At 35.5% G+C, this 24,047-nt stretch overlaps 1 protein-coding gene across 3 annotated transcripts in view; it reads left to right on the forward strand.

Moving 5' to 3' along the window:
* The first annotated feature begins 265 nt into the window (after positions 1-265).
* LOC149771287 (uncharacterized) overlaps positions 266-24,047 on the forward strand; it is a 181,814-nt gene continuing 158,032 nt past the window's right edge. Inside the window, exon 1 of one of the 3 annotated variants that reach the window (XM_089948667.1) lies at positions 266-435. The gene's annotated coding sequence lies outside the window, so the exon portion shown is untranslated. Of the gene's footprint in view, positions 436-14,434; positions 14,576-24,047 lie in introns of those variants that run through there. The other 2 variants (XM_089948668.1, XM_089948669.1) reach the window with 2 other exon arrangements.

The raw sequence follows: 24,047 nt of genomic DNA on the forward strand, positions 1-24,047 counted from the left end.
AAGATATTCAAATGCTGAACTCTTTTCAGTCTTTTCAATAACTCACTTGAAAAGCTTGTTTACTGAGCTTTGAATGCTGAGATATCATTTCTCCAATATAAATTAGAATCTTTTGTACTCAATTTAAACAGTATAAAAGACTAACCCACCCTTGACTGATAACAAACCCTAACAGTATGGGATAATAATATAAATGCATATACCAATTGACTGGGCCAGTGTGAGCCATTCAATACCAAAATGCTTGATTAGGGTCTCTTTATGTCTTATCTGTGTGGATTTACAGGTAAACCATTCAAGAAAAGAATGAACCTGCACCGTGGATGGTATTAAAATACTAGGATGTCCCAAAGTTCTGTCTGCAATGTAATTCTCGATATACATGGATCTACTTTAATTAGAACATTACTAAAATCTGGTAAAGAACCATTAAAGGTAAGCACATGTAATTTGGTTTTCAATTGTATGTCCAAATTGAATAAAATTTGTAATTTATAGCATATGTTAAGGTATGGTATCATCTGGTAAAGTAACTGTTAATTTTTCTTTATCTCATTGCAAGTATACTTATAGAGATAAATGTATAATGGCCATTTAATTTTCATCCCCATGTCTGTTTAATTTCAGTATAATGGTAACTATGTTTGTCTACATGTAATAGTGTTTAATTAGGTAACCGTTGGGCTAGTGATAGAACAGTGTAAATGCTGTCAGCTCGTTAGGACTAATGGTAAAACAGTGTAAAAGATACCAGTTTGTTGGGACTAGTGGTAGACACAGTGTAAATGCTACCAACTTGTTGGGACTAGTGATACAACCCATTTAAAGGTACTAACTTAAGTTATCTCTTAACATTAAAGATAATAAAGATTTTTCATTTGACATTTTTAAGCATACTTTTAGAGGAGATCACACCTCCCTAAAGAAAATCAGACATTTTGAGAAAAATCAGCGTAAGGCACATTGTACAAACCAAAGAAACAGTTTGATCTAATTACTTTAAGAATGATGTCAACTTCTCAACATCAGTTATTTCAAGTTTTTTTAATTTTTGAACATGCTTGTATTTAATTTATTATTGGGAATGTGTATGCATGCCACATCTGGCAGTAATTTTCAGTCAGATTCAAAGCTTGGTTTGAATAAAGTGTCAACAATTCTTTTTTAACAATTTATTTTAATGTTGCCATTATTGTCTTAACAAGAAATTTAAGTAAAAACTTTTTTTTTTAAAGTCAGGATAATGACATAGAGCCAGGTGATGTATTGCAGAGACTTTTAAATATATTTCCAATGACTCATCTAAGACAGGTGACTTTGGAAAAGTGACACCAATTTACTTAGATTTTTTTAGTTATGTTTCATCATTTTCTGGTGTATGTTGCTGTTTAATATGTTTAGGACTGTACATGTATTGGACTCATTGATAATTATGTAACTAGGACTGTACTGGACTCATTGATAATTATGTGACTAGGACTGTATTGGACTGATTGATAATTATGTGACTAGGACTGTCTTAGACTCATTGATAATTATGTGGCTAAGACTGTATTGGACTCATTGATAATTATGTGGTTAGGACTTTACTGGACTCATTGATAATTATGTGGTTAGGACTGTATTGGACTCATTGATAATTATGTGGTTAGGACTTTATTGGACTCATTGATAATTATGTGGTTAGGACTGTATTGGACTCATTGATAATTATGTGGTTAGGACTGTATTGGACTCATTGATAATTATGTAGCTAGGACTGTATTGGACTCATTGATAATTATGTGGCTAGGACTATTGGCCTCATTGATAATTATGTGGTTAGGACTGTATTGGACTCATTGATAATTATGTGGCTTGGATTGTATTGGACTCACTGATAATTATGTAGCTAGGACTGTATTGGACTCATTGATAATTATGTAGTTAGGACTGTATTGGACTCATTGATAATTATGTAGTTAAGACTATATCAGCACATCATCACACTTAAGGCCATCAGCACATCACCATGTTTGAGACTACAGATACATTGACACATTCATTATTGGAACTTATTTGGAATACCACTGGAATTCAGTTGGAACTTTATACATTTGAACTTGTGATTAAATATTTAGGACTATTTGGGATTTAATTCACATACTCTAAGTTCTTTACAATCTGGGATTTAATTCACAATACTGTAAGTTCTTTTTTAAAATTTTCACTTTGCATTCTGCAGAAATAAACTATTTGTTGAATTGTACAAAATTTGTTGGTTTTCTCTCTTTTCTGTTAGCTTAAGGCCATAGAGTGGTAATACTGAAATAGTTGTGGTATATTCAGGTAATACAAGTAACCTTATTGCATGCGTACAGTGCCAACACAGTGAAATGGACATAGATCATAGGCATTCAGGGTGTCAAGTTATAGATGAAGATACTGCTACCATATGTTAGTGTGTTGACAAAAGACAAGCATTCACAAGTCTTGTTTCTTTATGGGTTTACCCCAAGTAGTGTCGAGTGTGATTATATAATCAGATATTGGGTAGTGTATATACATGTTTATTAGCTTGGCATTTTATCTGTAGAAATCACCAAGACTCAGCTATGGAATTATATTAATTTTGGCACCCTGCTATAAGTACATAAAGGGACAATTTGATAATCAAATGTTTGACACTACAAGGAAATATAAAATTGATAATTTTGAAAACATTTGTGCAACATTTAACTTTTTTGCTCTGGACTACCAGGTAATGAATGTTTGAACCCCTTGTAGAGCCTAGTTTTTCCACAGTTTCCCTGTAAACTAAAATAACCATTTCCTGAACACTGGACACTGTTATATTAGTGACAAGGACATTTTAGAAAAGCTTGCCACAGTCTGACTCTGCAGACAACAATTCAAAGCATGTTGGAATATTTTATATTTATTGCAGAAATTAATAAATCTCTGACTTGAGTGCCTGTGATAATACATATTTGAATTTCTTCAGTAAAACAAGATCCCACTAAGGTGTCTGTGACCCCTGTTATTTTAATGACATCTTTTGTTGGCTGTTAGGGGTCACTGGACACCAGTCTTTCCATTTCTGGAATGAACACTGTATATTAATATATCCATTGGAATACATGTATTTTGCTTCACAGGGGGAGACATTAAATTACATTTTCTTTTAAAATTTATATGCACCATATTTGTAGCAAGGGCTGTTCCATATAAACATACATGTTTCTCAGTCAAGGCATTGTTTTAAAAATATATGCCATGCGTGGGACCCAGTCAAGGCAGTTTTTAAAAAAATATATGCCATGTGTGGGACCCAGTCAAGGCATTGTTTTACAAATATATGCCATGTGTGGTACCCAGTCAAGGCAGGTTTAAAAAAAATATATACCATGTGTGGTACCCAGTCAAGGCAGTTTTAAAAAAATATATGCCATGTGTGGTAACCAGTCAAGGCAGTGTTTTGAAAATGTATCCCATATATAGTACCAAGTTAAGACAATGTTTTAGAAATATGTGCATTCATGGTACCAAGTTAAAGGAGTGTTTTAAAAGTATATGCCAGTGTACTTTAATTATGCAGGTCCTATGAAAATGATTACAAATAATAAATTACATTTATAGGTGACTATTGCACATTGAGAGTGCCTTCCTTGGATCCAGGGTCGTTATTTCAACTCTTTTCGGGGAGGGGGGGAGGGTACAACTCTTTTCGGGGGGGGGGGGGGGGGCAAAACTTGACGGGCTTGTTAATTTTCATATATAGGCTACAGCAATTTTACAGCCCCTCCCCCCAACGATGTCCCTGCCTGGATCCCAAGCATGTTTTACTGAAATGGCTTTAATTTTGTCCATATTTTAAAATGTCTAAAATCAAACCTTAACATTACTTTTGGTACCATACCAGGTAAAACCTTCCCATACTGCTTTATTTCAGCATATTTTGCAGTTATAAACTGATAGAATTTAAGTTCTTCATCCCACTTTGTAACTTAGTAGATCCTTTGCCATCAAGTTTTGAAGATAGTCGCAACATGGTTTTCCCCAAATTGACCAACTGAAAACCATTTATAGTAACAGAGCATGTAGTGACCATATTCATGGAGGTTGAATGATTCCTTGATACCAGTATGTCATTATTCATGGGGGTTGGATGATTCATTGATACCAGTATGTCATTTATGGAGGTTGGATGATTCCTTGATACCAGAATGTCATTATTCATGGGGGTTGGATGATTCATTGATACCAGTATGTCATTATTCATGGGGGTTGGATGATTCATTGATACAAGTATGTCATCATTCATGGGGGTTGGATGATTCATTGATACCAGTATGTCATTAGTCATGGGGGTTGGATGATTCATTGATACCAGTATGTCATTATTTATGGGGGTTGGTAGATTCATTGATACCAGTATGTCATTATTCATGGGGGTTGGATGATTCCTTGATACCAGAATGTCATTATTCATGGGGTTTGGATGATTCATTGATACCAGTATATCATTATTTATGGGGGTTGGTAGATTCCTTCATGCCAGTATGTCATTATCCATGGGGGTTGGATGATTCCTTGATACCAGAATGTCATTATTCATGGGGTTTGGATGATTCATTGATACCAGTATATCATTATTTATGGGGGTTGGTAGATTCCTTCATACCAGTATGTCATTATCCATGGGGGTTGGATGATTCCTTGATACCAGAATGTCATTATTCATGGGGGTTGGATGATTCCTTGATACCGGTATGTCATTATTCATGGGGTTGGACGATTGATTGATACCAGTATATCATTATTCATTGGGGCTGGATGATTCCTTCATACCATTATGTCATTATTTATGGGGGTTGGATGGTTCATTGATACCAGTAAGTCATTATTCATGGGGGTTGGAAGATTACTTGATACCAGTATATCATTATTCATGGGGGTTGGATGATTCATTGATACCAGTATGTCATTATTCATGTGGGTTGGATGATTCATTGATACCAGTAAATCATTATTCATGGGGGTTGGAAGATTACTTGATACCAGTATATCATTATTCAATGGGGTTGGATGATTCCTTGATACCGGTATGTCATTATTCATGGGGGGTGGAAGATTACTTGATACCAGTATATCATTATTCAATGGGGTTGGATGATTCCTTCATACCAACATGTCATTATTCATGGGGGTTAGATGATTCCTTCATACCAGTATGTCATTATTCATGGGGGTTGGATGATTCCTTCATACCAGTATGTCATTATTTATGGGGGTTGGATGGTTCATTGATACCAGTATATCATTATTCATGGGGGTTGGATGATTCATTGATACCAATATGTCATTATTTATGGGGGTTGGAAGATTCCTTGATGCCAGCATGACCTGATTCTAAATCCATTTGATTAATAATGTGACATTGTCAACTTTGGAAAAGTACAGGAAGTGACCTGTGGTATAAAGTTAAGGCCTTAACTAACTTTTTTTTTCATCTAATAGTCCTATGCTATGTGATTCCTGTGGACCAACAACTTTTTCAAATTGTGAAATGTTTACAACTTTATTTAAGAACAAGAATAAACGTATGTTGATGCTTTTTATAGTGTGTCAGAAAGTCTTGAAAACCATGGCATATATAACTTCCATACATAAGCATCACAAAATGTCTACTACAAAAATCCCCTGTCATTATACTGTAGAAGATATCCAGTTATTATACACTGTACAAAATTCCCCAGTTATTATACATTTCAAAGGTCCTCTGTTATTATACTGTATAAAGGTCCTCTGTTATTATACTGTACAAAGGTCCCCTGTCATTATGCATAGGCTTATAGTGAACTGCTTTTAAAGCAGAATCCACCTAGTTATTGACCTGACTGTTTACTGATACAATACCAGCTCCTTGTCATTTGTATGTGATTATAGCTCTGTGTGAAATGAAACTTCGTAGTGGTCAAAAACAAATATGTGTAAAACTGATTGCTTTATGTTTACAGTGATGGACGTAAGTAGAGTTGGGTACATGGGAGGGACCAAGACAAACATTTTAAAATCTAGCATTTGAACAAAAAGCTATTTTGTACTGGCTGTAAAAATACTATATAATTAATTAAGAAGATATTGACATATGTCAATAACAATAAGTTGTATAGCTCCTATATGATGTATACCCAGATGTGAACAGTCTGACACAGATCAGCCAGTTGTTGCATACTATGCCACGTCTATGTTTTTGTTCTTTGTATGATTTAAAATGAGTTACATAGATCCTGACCTGCTAGCATGTCAAATAATGTATCTTGGTGTCAATGCTAAATACACAGTTGGTTGTATATTATATGCAGCATTCCCTCACTGTAAGGTATCTGATTATAAGGTTACCCTGTAATAATTCAGGCGATGGTCCCATTTTGTCATGTAATAGAAATATTATATATAAGATAACTTAATATAAGACAACCTTACCTATAAGGTGGTCCACTTGTGTGACTCCCAATAACAGCATTTTGTGAAGAGTGCTGTATTACATTGATAAATACCGTGAATGTGCAAGTGGTTTCAAAGAATGCTTATGACAATCTGGAAAATACAGCGTAGGGTACTTAATGTTGAGTAGTGTGTAAAGTAGACTTGATCTTATCACAGGGCCATTTCCACAAAGTCTTACAAAGATTTTAAGTCAAGCTAGACGACAGTTTACATATGTATTCTGAAAGGGACCTCGAATCTCTTTTCAAATAGTGTTTATTTCTCTAAACAAAGTGCCTTATTGTAAAGATGTGTAGCTGAATATTAGGGAAGAATGATTTTCTCACCTGGTGAGATTAGGCCAAGCTTGGTTACAACTAGAAGAGAAATGTTTTTGAAAGCCAGAGTATTGTGCCTGTCCTCCCTGCAATGATATTTAATGTGACTGTGTGACCATGGTACAGATAGCAAGGTGGAAAACATTAAATTTTGTTCAGCATGTGATAGATAAGGTCCCTGATTTTTACAGTCTGGAATTTAGTCTTCTCGTAAAATGAAAACCATTTGGTCAATTAAAATAGCAGACAGAGAGCTTCAGGAGTGCACAAATTTTGAGTTTGATTTTTGCCCAGAAGTTGGAACAGGAAGCTGAAATCTTGAGCTCCAAAAGAACTTTGTTCATAAAACACAGCAAAGCAAAAGATCAAAAATATTTTTAAAAATGAGAAAGTTTGAAAAATTGCTCTAATAACATGAAAAAAATTGAATTAGGTCATCTACATAATTATGTCTACAAACATGAATGCCAATTTCAGAAAATTGTGCTAAAAAGTGTGCTTGTTAAGTCTACCGAGTACAAAATTTTTAAAAAAGAAACAGGAAAAAATGCTAAAATGGCCTGAAAATCTAATCGTTACAGATATTTCTACCAAATTTAATTTGTCTTCCTCAAGTGATATATGCTTATTTGTGCTCACAAGTTTTCAGCTCATCTGGTCATAACAAAGAGTAGTATTCTATTTCTCCCATAATCCGCTTTGAAGTTTTCTTCATTTGACCACTAGAAAGTGCAGAATATGATTTGAGCTAGCTTTGGATCTTCAGATATTAAAATAAGGGTTTACAAAGTCCATTCATGATTGTATAACATAAAAAAGTTAACTCAAAAATATGAGATAGATTAAATTTGGTGTGTCCGCTTTCATCCTGTGAGATGGAGGTTCTGTGATGTGAACTCAGCTGAGAGGCTTTTTGATGATGTGCCACTGGAGCTCAGCTAGGAGTCCTTTTAGTGGTATGCCACTGAAGCTCATCTTAGAGGCCTTAAATGGTATGCCAGTGGAGCTCAGCTGGGAGGCCTTTTGATGGTGTGCAGCTGGAGCTCAGCTTGGAGGTCATTCATGGTATGCCACTGAAGCTCAGCTTGGAGGCCTTTTAATGGTATACTGCTGGAGGTCAGCTTGGAGGTCTTTAATGGTATGCCACTGGAGGTCAGCTGGGAAGCCTTTTGATGGTGTGCAGCTGGAGCTCAGCTGGGAGGCCTTTCAATGGTTTGCCACTGAGTTTACCTGGAAGACCTTTTGATGGTGTGCAGCTGGAGAGATCTCTAGCATTTTGAAGGTGCATGGTTTACATATCAAATTTTGAGCCTGTATTAGGATTTAAAATTTTGTTCAACTTCTCTCTCTCTCTCTCTCTCTCTCTCTCTCTCTCTCTCTCTCTCTCTCTCTCTATATATATATATATATATATATCTTTATTTTTTTTATTATACATAACTTCATTTTGTATTATATATCTTTCAAGGAATTTGGACACTTTTACCTTTTTAGTTATAGGACTATATTTGTACATTTATTTGGTATGTTTTATGTTTTCCAACTTTTACATTCAACAGGAATACATTTTGTGAACTTAACTTTGTACCTTAGATATAATTAGCAAGAATTGTGTTGATTCTTATGATTCATACAGACACATGTATATATTCCATTAACTTTCACATTGTTGCATAGACTATGCTTTACACTTGGACTGAATGAGTCATTCAAGAGATCCTGAGCATTAGGTAGCATTTGAGAGATGCTGGATATCTGAGATTAAATTCTGAGTATTTGAAAACTGAGTATTCAAGAGAGAACTACTGAATATTAATGAGAAAGATGATGTGTATTCAAGAGAGAGATGCCAAGTATTCAAGAGAGATGCTGAATATTCATGAGGGAGATGATGATATTTGACAGAGATGAAGAGTATTCTATAGAGATGCTAAGTATTCAAGAGTGAGATGCTGAGTAATCAAGAGAATTGATGAGTATTTGAGAGAAAAAGAAAGAGGTGTTGAGAATTCAAATTAGAGATGTGGAGAAGTTTTGAGCTGCTGTTTTCAGGAGAGATGCAGAGTATTTCGGGGTGACATACTGACAGAGCTGTGCTGTCCAACCTGCGGCCTGTGGGCCACATGTAGCCTGCGGGCTGATTTTAAATGGCCCACCAGAGTTCGAGCAGCTATATAGTCATTGCTTTTCAGTTTTCTACTGCATCCCTCGGCTTCAGGAAAAAACATTTTTCAGTGGCCCATGGTGTCAAAAAGGTTGGACAGCACTGTGATAGAGGGATACCAAGTATTTGACAGAGAAATGCTGAGTACCATATTTTCATGCATATATCCTGTGGGTTAAACATAATTTTATGTAAATAAAAAAAAAGCATGCAGGGTATCTTGGTGGGCAGGCTATATCAGTTATTTTTCACACAGTTGGTTGTCATTAGTTTATTTTTAAATTTATACAGATATAATTTTGACAGTATTTTATTAAGAAACATACATAATATTCTTCACTACTGTAATGCAAAGTCTCCCACCCAATGGCATTTTAACAGAAATATTGAGAGAAACCTAGCTAATGTTTACTTAGAAAGTTCATCCTTGCTGCTGGAATTAATAACTGTGAAATCCATTGAAGCTCTAGTCTGAAAATGTCTATTAAAACTGCTTCATAAATCTCTGTTTCCTACATCTTTCATCATATTCATCATCACCATCATCATATTCATCATCACCATCATCATCGGACTGCTGCTACTGAAGTTGTCTTTTTTCTTGAAGTATTCCAGCTTGATAAATATGCTGTGAATGGTTGCTGATGTAACTTTACTCCAAGGAGTTACAACCCATCTGTACGTCTCTGTGTACATTGTGATGTGGCTGTAAGTGTATGTGGTCATATCATGTTACATTATGTTAGGGTTTGGGTGGGGTATAAGCGTGAGTGGGATAAGCTAAATATTTTTTACACGATTTTTTTATTTGTTGGTATATGTGTGGGCAGGTTATATGTATGGGAGGGTATGTGCGTGGGTGGCTTGTATGTGTGGGTGGGCTATGTACAAAAATATGATAGATACTGAGTATTCAGGAGATTGATGTTTAATGTTTCAATGAGGTACTTTACTGGTATAATGTAATAACACTTTATGCCCTCATAAATGACATTATGCTCTTATATTAGGCTGACATTTTGACCTTATATCAGGCTGACATTGTGACCTTGTCTCAGACTGACATTGTGACATTACATCAGGCTGACATTGTGACCTTATATCAGGCTGATATTGTGATCTTGTAATAGGTTGACAGTGTGACCTTGTATCAGGCTAATATTGTGACCTTGTATCAGGCTGACATTGTGGCCTTGTATCAGGCTGACATTGTGACCTTGTATCAGGCTGACATTGTGATATTACATAAGGCTGACATTGTGACCTTGTATCAGGCTGACATTGTGACCTTGTATCAGGCTGACAGTGTGACCTTATATCATGCTGACATTGTGACCTTGAATCAGGCTGACATTGTGACATTACATCAGGCTGACATTGTGACCTTATATCAGGCTAAAATTGTGACCTTGAATCAGGCTGACATTGTGACCTTGTATCAGGCTGACATTGTGACATTACATCAGGCTGACATTGTGACCTTATATCAAGCTGACTTTGTGATCTTGTATTAGGATGACAGTGTGCTGTTGAATCAGGCTGACATTGTGACTTTGTATCAGGCTGACATTGTGACATTACATCAGGCTGACATTGTGAACTTATATCAGGCTGAAATTGTGACCTTGAATCAGGCTGACATTGTGACCTTGTATCAGGCTGACATTGTGACATTACATCAGGCCGACATTGTGACCTTATATCAAGCTGACTTTGTGATCTTGTATTAGGTTGACAGTGTGCCGTTGAATCAGGCTGACATTGTGACCTTGTATCAGGCTGACATTGTGACCTTGTATCAGGCTGACATTGTGACATTACATCAGGCTGACATTGTGAACTTATATCAGGCTGAAATTGTGACCTTGAATCAGGCTGATATTGTGACCTTGTATCAGGCTGACATTGTGACATTACATCAGGCTGACATTGTGAACTTATATCAGGCTGAAATTGTGACCTTGAATCAGGCTGACATTGTGACTTTGTATCAGGCTGACATTGTGACATTACATGAGGCTGTCTTTGTGACCTTATATCAAGCTGACATTGTGATCTTGTATTAGGTTGACAGTGTGCCGTTGAATCAGGCTGACATTGTGACCTTGTATCAGGCTGACATTGTGACATTACATCAGGCTGACATTGTGAACTTATATCAGGCTGAAATTGTGACCTTGAATCAGGCTGACATTATGACCTTGTATCAGGCTGACATTGTGACATTACATCAGGCTGACATTGTGAACTTATATCAGGCTGAAATTGTGACCTTGAATCAGGCTGACATTGTGACCTTGTATCAGGCTGACATTGTGACATTACATCAGGCTGACATTGTGACCTTATATCAAGCTGACTTTGTGATCTTGTATTAGGTTGACAGTGTGCCGTTGAATCAGGCTGACATTGTGACCTTGTATCAGGCTGACATTGTGACCTTGTATCAGGCTGACATTGTGACATTACATCAGGCTGACATTGTGAACTTATATCAGGCTGAAATTGTGACCTTGAATCAGGCTGACATTGTGACCTTGTATCAGGCTGACATTGTGACATTACATCAGGCTGACATTGTGAACTTATATCAGGCTGAAATTGTGACCTTGAATCAGGCTGACATTGTGACCTTGTATCAGGCTGACATTGTGACATTACATCAGGCTGACATTGTGAACTTATATCAGGCTGAAATTGTGACCTTGAATCAGGCTGACATTGTGACTTTGTATCAGGCTGTCTTTGTGACCTTATATCAAGCTGACATTGTGATCTTGTATTAGGTTGACAGTGTGCCGTTGAATCAGGCTGACATTGTGACCTTGTATCAGGCTGACATTGTGACCTTGTATCAGGCTGACATTGTGACATTACATCAGGCTGACATTGTGACCTCGTATCAGACTGATATTCTGACCTTGTATCAGGCTGACATTCTGACCTTGAATCAGGCTGACATTGTGACATTACATCAGGCTGACATTGTGACCTCGTATCAGACTGATATTCTGACCTTGTATCAGGCTGACATTCTGACCTTGAATCAGGCTGACATTGTGTAGATGTACCAGTGTGTCATTGTGACCTTGTATCAGGCTGACATTGTGACTTTATATCAGGCTGACATTGTGACCTTTTATCAGGCTGACATGGTTACTGTGTTTTAGACTGACATTGTAACTTTATATAAGGCTGACATTAAGACCTTATACCAGGGTGACATTGTGACTTTATATAAGGCTGACATTAAGACCTTATACCAGGGTGACATTGTGACTTTATAACAGACTGACATTAAGACCTTGTATCAGACTGACATTGTGACTTTATAACAGGCTGACATTAAGACCTTGTATCAGACTGACATTGTGACTTTATAACAGGCTGACATTAAGACCTTATACCAGGCTGATATTGTGACTTTGTATCAGGCTGACATTGTGAAATATAACAGGCTGATATTAAGACCTTATATCGGCATAATGATAAAGTATCCAAGACATGCAAATTCTTCAGACATTTCATTACACTATAAAGTGTGTGTTTTTCTTTTTTAGCCTACCATGGCAGAAATTGATCACTTTTGCTCTTATGTTTTCTCTCCATTCATCCATCCATTCATCCATCTATCATTAAGCAAAATGTTAAAGTTGTATACTTTCCATTAATGTCAGCACTGTTCCATACCACCCTTTATGGAATTGGAATATAGATGGTAGGCTCAGCATTAAGGCCATGACTAGGTTTGTGCATTTGTTTGTTTTTTAAATGCATTTTTCATCCTGTTGATACAGAGAAGTTTCCATTTGTACTTACAATATTGTGACTGAAATTTCTGAAACTTTTACAGTAATTTCAGTAATATAATTCATGGCAGAACATAGAAATAATTTCATGAGTTTCATATTAATTGAGTACATATGAAAGATTTTCTATGAATCTCATGTAAATATTTTCATTGGATGAAATAACTAAATTCAAGTACAGTCATACTTCGATAACTCTAAACATGAATCATTTGGATACTTGACTCACCCAGCACTATGACCTTGGAATACTCAAGCAATCAACTCTTGATGAAAAGTTAGTCCATCCTGCAGTATCTGGAGTTGTTAAAGTTCACTCTGTGTGTGTGTGTGTGTGTGTGTGTGTGTGTGTGTTTGTGTGTAATAGATTCAGATTTTTAACATAGCTTAAACAATTTTTTCATCTTATTGCTACAATGTCTGCAGTGTGGCAGTTTATAGTGATGTCTAGCACTGGGGCAGAATGCCGCAGACATGTAGCATCATGTCCCACACTGTAGTCCCATTGTCCTGACACCAGACCGACCAGTCCTAACACTTAATCTCTTAATACTGAGCACCTAGCGAGGCAGCTGCTAGTACCATTTTTATAATCTTTAGTATGACTCAGCTGGGGTTTGAACCATTGACCTCCCACATCCAAGGCAGACACTCTAACCACTTAAGCCACCAGAGCATTTAGTAATTATAAAGATATTATACATGTGTAATATGGGAACATATTTATGTTGATATACATGTATAATAGTGGAAATGTATTTATAATGATATTATACATGTATAATAGTGAAAATGTATTTATAATGATATTATACATGTATAATAGTGAAAATGTATTTATAATGATATTATACATGTATAATAGTGGAAATGTATTTATAATGATATTATACATGTATAATAGTGAAAATGTATTTATAATGATATTATACATGTGTAATAGTGGAAATGTATTTATAATGATATTATACATGTATGATATTGGAAATGTATTTTATAATGATATTATACATGTATAATAGTGGAAATGTATTTATAATGATATTATACATGTATAATAGTGAAAATGTATTTATAATGATATTATACAAATATGATAGTGGAAATGTATTTTATAATGATATTATACATGTATAATAGTGGAAATGTATTTATAATGATATTATACATGTGTAATACTTGAAAGGTATTTATAATGATATTGTACATGTGCGATATTGGAATATATTTATAATTATTTTATACACTTGCAATATTGAAAATGAAATGTGATGTGTCAGATAATGAATAACATTGCAAGATAATTTAGAAATTTGAAATCATGTTTTGACAGTGTTCATCATTTATTGCATAAATTCAAAGAATACTAATTAGTAATGTATGAGCATTCAGTTTTGTTATTTATGACTGGATTCAGTCACATGGTACTATCTATCAGGTTTTTTAAAATAATGGCATAGTTTATGATACATGAACCTGGGATGGCATTTTGAAATTCAAGGTTTCATTGTATTATAGACAGGTGAGTTATTATGGATCAGTAAGTTTCCTTGGGTTTTCGTAGTAGGTTCTACAGCTCTATTTAAGTATTGGTAAACACTAGACGAAACTCAACACCTGAAATGGAAATACAAATGTAAAGGAAAATATTTGCAAGTTTGTAAATGTTTGACTTATTTGCAAGTTTGTAAATGTTTGACTTTGAATTATATCATGCAAGAACCTACTTGAGACAGAAGTTCGGTTTCTGTTGCTTCACACTTTGTAAAGGTCTTCAATTGTTCTGAATATAGGTAAGTGTTGCATGTATATTTTTTATTCTGAAGACACTTGAAAAACTCATGTGGTTCAGGGGAACAGTTTCTGTTACCAAAACTGATACAGTATGTGCTTTGTAAATATAAATCCAATTTCCATATTTAAATACTTAAAAAAGCCAATGTGTTTTAGATAGTTATGATACAAACAAACATGACAGTGAAGTTCCTTTAGTCTGATCGTCTTGTAATAGTGAAGTGTATGGACCCACACTCGTCTTCACCTGCATTGTTAATGATTGAAGATCATTTTAATCAAACCCTCATTAATGGAAAACAAGACAACACTTTTCCAACAGTGTGGTGGCAGTATCAGCATCATCAACAACTGGTTAAAGTCTTTTTATTTGCTTTTAATTCATACACTCCTTAACAGGCTTCCTGACATACTTGGTATAAATCATTTTGAAGCTAAGACAATTCATTGTTGCCAATTAGAAAATGTAAGCTTAGGTTATGATTACACTTTTTAAATATTTCTTCTTATATTTCCTCAACCCCCCTGCTGGATTTGCTACAAACAAGATGAATAATCAGATGAGTTATTTGGTGACATGCACACTTACACTTTTGACTTTAGGGTCCAGGTCATAAGATCAAATGGGCTTATAGCAGTGGCCTCGCATCATCTATCAGTTTCCTGTTGGCCGAAATCTGTCAACATTTTCTATTTTTAAGTTCTCATAAACCACTGGATGAGAGGAATGACATGGACCAAAATGCCTGTACATTTTTATCCAACAGTGGAAAGGGTAGAATTCAGTTTTAGGGCAGTAGTCGAAGGAAATATTTTACAGAATTTTTCTCCATCATAATGCCCTCATCCACCAGTAGTCAGTATAGTACTACTGACAAGGTCAAGGCCTTGGTGGATAAAGATGATGAGCATCCATCGTTCAGAATTTTACCACAATCATCAAAAATTGCAAACATTTGCAAACCTGGTAATTAGAGTGCCTTCTTTTCAGTGAGTCATTAATGCTTTTAACTTTCTCACCACACTGGTACAAACCAAATTTTGATGTGTATTATTTGGATATACTTAGCCTAGACGAGGATATTACTTCCATCGACATGTTTGCTACACTCTGTCATAAAATGGACAGACAAGTGTTTAACACCACATCTAAGTTAGTCGGGAACATCATATCGACTTCTCGCTACTTGACCTGATGCATCTTGCCTAGCCAAGAAGACTGGATATGACCTTGTCTGAGAATTGGTATGCTTTATTGCCAGGGTAGTCGATAGAACAGCTCATCACATGAGAGCAAATGTCCTAACACCCTCTTGTTGACTTGATAAAAAGAGTCACACTGTTATAGTCTTTTTAAAATCACTCTCTGTAATGACCCTACACTGCCTTCCCTTTGGATCGCACCTTCTGTTTGGAGGATGAACTGATAATGTAAGAAGACAGACAGGAGAGGAGTTGCCCCATCATCTCTCTGCAAGCCACTATCTTTTTGTGACCCTGTCAGGGGGATACCAGAGATGATCATCGACAGAGAGACGGAGACAGAGCTTTTAATGTAAACCAAATGATGGAGGTAGTCTTAAAAGAAGATTCCCCAGGTGTCTAGTCCCAGCCCCTACTTGTATGTGATGCAGGTGTCTAGTCCCAGCCCTTATTTTTGTATGTGACCCAGGTGTCTAGTCAGGACTTTTTCTGGTTATGGAAACCAATTGAATATTGTAACCTGTCATAGACTTGAGCAGTTTATAACTGTCCTCAAGTTCAAATTTGAGGTGGCAATGTCCATTTATTTGTCTTTGTGATGAATACATGATCAAACTTGATGTGTGACATGTATTTCCATATACCTATTCACATGGTATCATGCTTCAGCTACCGTGCCCTTCCAGCTTCAGTTTCAGGCTTTAGGCCATCATCAAGATGTTAGATTGCTCCATTTCCTCCACAGTGATTGTGGTTTACGTGGACAATATACATCAGAAAGATTCATTAAGTTCAGCTTTGGTTCACAGTATGAACAATCTCCTCTACCTCATTCCGAGGATAGTCATTGTGGAGAAATCAGATCTTGCCCCATCCCAACAGTTTGTTCACCTGGTTTTTAAATCATGCCAACCTGGTTGATCCACCCAGATGCATCAACAGTATCATTCATACCTGAGGCAGGAACCTGTCAGGACATTCATTTCAGCAAGGGAGTTCATTCAACTCCTCTAATCAATGCGGACATGTTATAACTTGGCTGTCTTTACATGTGCCCTATGCAGATGGAAGTTCTGGCACAGTGGAACCACTGCTTGATCTAGGATCACTTTGATCACCAAATTACAATCTCAACCAAAGTCAAACAGTTCCTGCTTTAATCTCCTAAAAATGAAGGCCATTCTCCTTTGTTTTCCTCACTTGGGTGGAACACATCCAAAGGAAGATGGTTCTGATAATGTCAGCCAATTCAGTTTTAGCTATTTCTTCAAAAACAGGGATGAAATCATAAGACCTTTGCATCATGAGAGTACATTTTTGTGTGTGCCTAATGTTATACAAAAAAAAACCGTGTCTGACACATTCCAATAAGGCTGTACCTTGGCTGACTTATGGCCAATATCATATAAACATGTGTCCGATGCATCCTAGGAAGGCTGTGTCATGGCTGACTCATGCCCAATATCACATAAACATGTCCGATGCATCCTAGGAAGGCTGTGTCACGGCAGACTCATGCCCAGTATCACATAAACATGTCCGATGCATCCTAGGAAGGCTGTGTCACGGCAGACTCATGCCCAGTATCACATAAACATGTCTGATGCATCTCAGGAAAGCTGTGTCATGGCTGACTCATGCTCAGTATGATATAAAAATGTGTCCAATGCATTCTAGGAAGGCTGAATTCTGGTTGACTCATGCCCAATATGATATAAAAATGTGTCCAATGCATCCTAGGAAGGCTGAATTCTGGTTGACTCATGCCCAATATGATATAAAAATGTGTCCAATGCATCCTAGGAAGGCTGAATTCTGGTTGACTCATGCCCAATATGATATATCAATGTGTCCAATGCATCCTAGGAAGGCTGTGTCTTGGTTGACTCATGCCCAATATGATATAACAATGTGTCCAATGCATCCTAGAAAGGCTGTGTCATGGCTGAATCATTGTAAAGGAGAGGCAAACTGCATCATATGGAGTGGTCACTCTATTTTCCATATGACATCATATATGTGTAATATTGGGACAGCCAATGCTAGGCAAGGCAGAACAACAAACTTCCCACCTACATGTCCATTCCTGGACCCAGAGGAATAATGATAATACTGAGACTACTACTACTACTAACAACAACAACAATAACAACAACAGTTATAAATAACAATAATCATAATAGTTTATTTACTGAGGGTGACTCATTTAGTCAAGAATTATTTCTCCTTTGCAGACCTCTAAAGAAGAAAGTCAAATAATGTAAAGGTACATCATAGAAAAGATAATAGTAATTACTATTATTTTAATATGTCTTCACTATTATAATACTAAGTTCTACTGTAATCCATTAGCAACACATACATACTCATGATATCTCAAATACTCTCATATTTTCTGCAGATTTTACATGCAATGGAAGCTTGTTTCACAGAACTGTACCACAGTAATGGAAACATTTCTTAAATTGTTCTGTTCTTGGATTGGGCAGTCAGATGTTTCCATATGATGTTGATCTCAATTGGTAAAGCATTGAACAAGACACGACAAAATTCTGAAGATACTCTGGCAAGGCATTGAAAAAGGCCTGAATTAGTCTGAACTCTGGCGCAGCTCCAAATAGACATTTATATACAAGGACTGCCTTGAGAAAATCTGCCCTTTCATATATACTGTGAGCCATTATTATAAGTTCTGTATACAATGCTTTTGATGAATAATCAATAGATGCATCTAAAATAATGATTGCTGCCCATTTCTGAAGGTTATAAATCCTGTTATGCTGAGATTTGGCACAGTTTCCCCATGAACAATACTCTTTTATTGGAAAAATATATGCATTGTAGTAAAAGAATGTGACTTTCTGTATGTAAATAGTTCTTGATTCCACTGAGAAGAGCAGTATTGGATGACTGCTTTACAAATTGATCTTTTCAGTATGGGCATCCCATACTAATTAAATCATAATCTACAGATGCACAACTCTCAGAAATAGAATTACAAAACATTGTGACTTTCAATTAGCCATTCTATTACTGATAAAATCAGTTTTTCGTCATATCATGACGTGACCAATTGAACTCAGATTGCCTGGCATGACCGCATCACCTGGTGCTTCTGGTTTTCCCAAATCACTGATGGTAATCAGTCAGCATTTCCATCTCTTTACTTATCTCTCTCTTGGTTGCAGTCTGCACTATCTTTACTCTGTACAGTCCATATGGAACTATCTTGTTTTACATACAAATAAAAATATAACACTCAACCTAAATACTGTCAGGCTTTTTTCATCTCCTGTGATCAACAAATATTAATACTATTTTCATAAGATATCATCTATCAAGCTCAACAGAATTAGCGATGGTCAGTTGCACTATTACACAAACAACCTATTATCATAAATCAATGTTTTATTAGTGGCTACTGCTTTCTTAATTGAGTACCATGTAATAATTAGCCCTCTCTGATGCTATCTTTGCCCCACTGAGGCCATGCATTTATCGGCTGACCTATCAGCCTACACACAAAGTTACTTGATTCTGAATGGAAGAGAATTCACACTTAATTACACACAAATTAACATACTTCACTCCTTGTCATAACTATGTTACTTTGCTAATTAGTGATTCATTGACATACATTTCCAGAAATAGGGAAAAATCAATCCTCAGCATAAATGATACAAATCATTTAGGACAGATAACTTGCATATTCACACAATTTACATCAAAAGAAATGCATGAAATCCTACACTACATGGTTCTATTCTGGAAAATATCATTTTATTATACCTGTTTCAGATGGATTACAACTTCCTAAGATTTTCCCCCAGTACATATTAACTCTGGACATTTTACCACTATGACCCCTTATTAACATTGCACTCTCATCTGTTCCTAACTATTAGCCAAGCAGGTCCTAATTAAAATTCCATTCCCCCAAGCAAAGCAGATTCTATCCCTAGCAGTCAACAATTTATTGAGAGACTAGCCAAGACATCAATCATAATGGGTATGTGTGATACTGAGCACAAAAAGAATGTAGTGTGAAATTATCTACAGAACTATTCTACAAAATTTGCATCATTATAGTCTGAGTCTAAAGCATGTGTGTGTGTGTGTTTTCTGTTATGTAACAAATTGAGTTATATGTGTTCAATAAAGTCTTTATTATTATTGTTATTATTATTAACTTATTTTTAAACAAATTTTGTCTTAATAAATTGAATGTCATTGAGGATGCTTGAGTTTGAATATCAGTACAATGTAAATTACAAAAATTTTGCAAGAATAAAATTTCATGAAACGAGCAAGGAAATTAATAGGAAAAAATGCAAAATATATAGTGTAGTTAATAGAAATTTATGTAATATATTATGTAATATATGTCACATTTACTAAATTTGCATTAAATTATAATGTACAGTATTGTTGGATAATGGAAGGCATTACCTAGTGGCTTGTTTCATGTGATGCTTAGATGTCATGTTCCGGTGACCTTTGAATTAGTCAACGATAATGTAGATATCAGAAATTTGAAAGTGAATCAAATTGTTCAGCATGCATTGACGGTCTTCAGCCCTACTTCTTAGTCTCCCAAACGCTTAGGTATAGGACTTCATCTGATTGGCTGAAAAAATGACTTATTGTAGTTAAATAACATAGGTCACCATAACATCACCCGTAAGTGGTCACTGTCAGATCTTCACACAGGACAGTGGCTATCTGATTTTAATCAGATTAAGGTTGGACAAAATTAGATTAGGTCAGTTAAACATTACAGTGGCAAGTCAGAACGGGCACATGCATGCACAGCTGGGATTTGTTTTTGTCAATAATACTTGCTATGTGCTTATACTTACAGGGTAGGTGTGACTGGGATTGGTTTAAGCGGTTCTAGACATTAGATCATTGAATATACTTGTAGCAAATTGTTAGATCTATGCATGGTCATGTTGAATGCGCCTGCCATGAAACACAAGAACCTCTGTGAAGGTAACAAGGGCATTTATAACTGGGTTGAGCATCTTGAAGGTTATGATATATCACTGCTGTTTTATGAGATTTAATTTGTCCTGACATACACATCTTCCCCACCCCCTTTTTGATCTTAAAATTAAATTCCAGCTAAAAAAAAGTCTTACAAAGTACCTACCAGAATTTGTACAGATATGAACAGATGAGGACACGTGTGTCTCATCTGTTTACACTGAAGGCCTGTGTCCCATATATTTACATTGAGAAGCTATGTGTCCCATATGTTTACACTGAGGACCAATGTATTCCATCTGTTTACATGAGGAGCTATGTGTCCCATCTGTTTACACTGAGGAACTATGTAATCTCATCTGTTTACATGAGAAGCTATGTGTCCTATCTGTTTACACTGAGGACATATGTGTTCCATCTGTTTACATGAGGAGCTGTGTCCCATCTGTTTACACTGAGGACCTATGTGTCCCATCTGTTTAAATGAGGAGCTATGTGTCCCATCTGTTTACACTGAGGAACTGTGTAATCTTATCTGTTTTCATGAGGAGCTATGTGTCCCATCTGTTTACACTGAGGACCTACGTGTCCCATCTGTTTACATGAGAAGCTATGTGTCTCATCTGTTTACATTGAGGACATATGTGTCCCATCTGTTTACAAGAGGAGCTATGTGTCCCATCTGTTTACACTGAGGACCTATGTGTCCCATCTGTTTACATGAGAAGCTATGTGTCCCATCTGTTTACACTGAGGAACTGTGTAATCTTATCTGTTTTCATGAGGAGCTATGTGTTCCATCTGTTTACATGAGGATCTGTGTATCCCATCTGTTTACATTGAGCTGAAATCAGTAAGATTTAATGTTAAGAGCAACTGCTGACAACAGAATTAATTGTTGCACTGTAATCTGTGATTTGAAACCCAATAGTCTATTTGTGTAGGGTGTGAACCTGCTTGATTTATGTTCATTTGTGTGACTACAGGTATCAGAACTTAAGGAAGTCTGTAATTAAAACACTAGTCAAATATGATAACTTGAACAGGCTAGAGATAAAGTTAAATTTAATTTATTTCAAATCATGTTAAAGTCAGTATTAAAGAATTCTCACTTGAGGTAACAGTTTGCATTTCAAGAAACAATTTGGTAAATGTTAATAGAAAATCATTTGTGTATTATGTGGTAATTAATAGTATTTCACTCAAATTTACACGCATCCATCCATCGATCTGTACAGTCTGTATGGTCCATCCATCCATCCATCCATCTGTACAGTCTGTCGGTCCATCCATCCATCATATCTTTAAACTCTATTTAGAGTCTAGTCCTTTTCACATAATCTTTGTTAAGCAGCTCAAAAGTCCACTTAATATTTTGTTCATGTTTCCAGTGTAATACCATATATAATTGCTTATTATAAAGTCCAGTGTAATACTATATATAATTGCTTATTATAAAGTCCAGTGTAATACCATATATAATTGCTTATTATAAAGTCCAGTGTAATACCATATATAATTGCTTATTATAAAGTCCAGTGTAATACCATATATAATTGCTTATTATAAAGTCCAGTGTAATACCATATATAATTGCTTATTATAAAGTCCAGTGTAATACTATATATAATTGCTTATTATAAAGTCCAGTGTAATACCATATATAATTGCTTATTATAAAGTCCAGTGTAATACCATATATAATTGCTTATTATAAAGTCCAGTGTAATACCATATATAATTGCTTATTATAAAGTCCAGTGTAATACCATATATAATTGCTTATTATAAAGTTGAGTCCAACTGCAAACAACATAAACCCTCATCTGCTGTTGCCTAAAGTGCTGTTTGTTATAAAGATTGCTCCTACCAAGATGCGTATAGACTCAGACCTGCCAGTGAATTATGTGATAGATCTGGGTCTATGCAGATTTTCATTGGACTCGTCTTATAAGTGAGTATATACAGCAAGTATAATATATTTTTTATCGTGAATCCATGAAACAAATTACAGTCTTGCTTGAATGATCTAAGATTTTAAATCTGATAGGCTGACATTTAAAAGGGAAACAGTTTGATCTTGATAACTTTATTTTTAGAAATGATTATTGCAAGTCAGGGAGCAGATCACCTGTGGGAAATGATTTAAAGTTGACAGCTGTCATTAGCAGTTATATAAAGGAGACAGATCAATGATTTTTCACATTTTAAAAGATGAAATGATACTTATTGCAATGAAGTCAGAGATAATAATAAGATTTTTTAAATTTGTTTTTAAACAATGCCAAATGTAGGGATTCCTCAGTCACATATGCAGTGCCAATATCTTATGTATCTATGATGATGTAGTTGTGATGGCTATTCATTTAAACTTCCCTACTCCAGTTCAGTTATAAAGAGAGAAAATTGAATATTTCAACCATATTGAACCAAGTCATCTCAAAATCAAATATTTTAGGAAAAACACTGGATCCACTCTTGCCATGTATGCAAAAATCAAAATGTGAATTTATTAACTGAAGTAAATAATTTATAATGTTGAGTCTGTATGGACTTGTATACAAAATTTGGTTATTATTTGCGAATACTCTTTGCTTTTATCTGCAAATAATAAACACTGTACACCTTCCCCCATCTTATTAACTTGTTTTGGGAATTAAAATCTGGCCTACTTTATATCACGATATTGTGGTTAAAATAAAAATAGGTCAGTAATAATTACAATGCAATTAGAGTGAAAGTGGAAGCAGATTATTTACAAGATTTCTTACCAAGATAGAACATGGAACTTGAACATAAATATCGTGTTTTGTTGGTAAGCATGTATTCAGTGAACAATGTCATGACATTATACCTGGATATTTTTTGGAAATGAGATTTCAAATATAGGAATCCTGTTTCACATTTCTCTCTGCTTCATTAATCTTTTTTTCATAATGTAGATGACCTTATGGAGTTCTTTTTGTCTTGCGTACAATAAATGTAATAAAGCAGGCCACAATGGCCACAGAATGTCTCAATTTGGCACCGACATGTTTGGGTCAAGATCTCTGTCTCCAGTAGGGCCACTGTATATCTCTAGAATATATGGTCATATCACTGAAAGGCTTCTTATGTTCTCTGGTTGATTCTAAATAAATATGGTTACCCTCATGTCTACAATTGAGGCCATCTTGAAAATCTGGGTGCTGATGTGTAATTAGTATTACCTAATGAAGAATGGATGACTATAATGACATGAGGTTTTTCACTAAGGATTTCTTATAATATCTACTTGGTTCT

The sequence above is a fragment of the Sinohyriopsis cumingii genome, unplaced genomic scaffold (assembly GCF_028554795.1).
Source record: "Sinohyriopsis cumingii isolate HCF-2022 unplaced genomic scaffold, ASM2855479v2 utg001994l, whole genome shotgun sequence".
NCBI lineage: Eukaryota > Metazoa > Mollusca > Bivalvia > Unionida > Unionidae > Sinohyriopsis > Sinohyriopsis cumingii.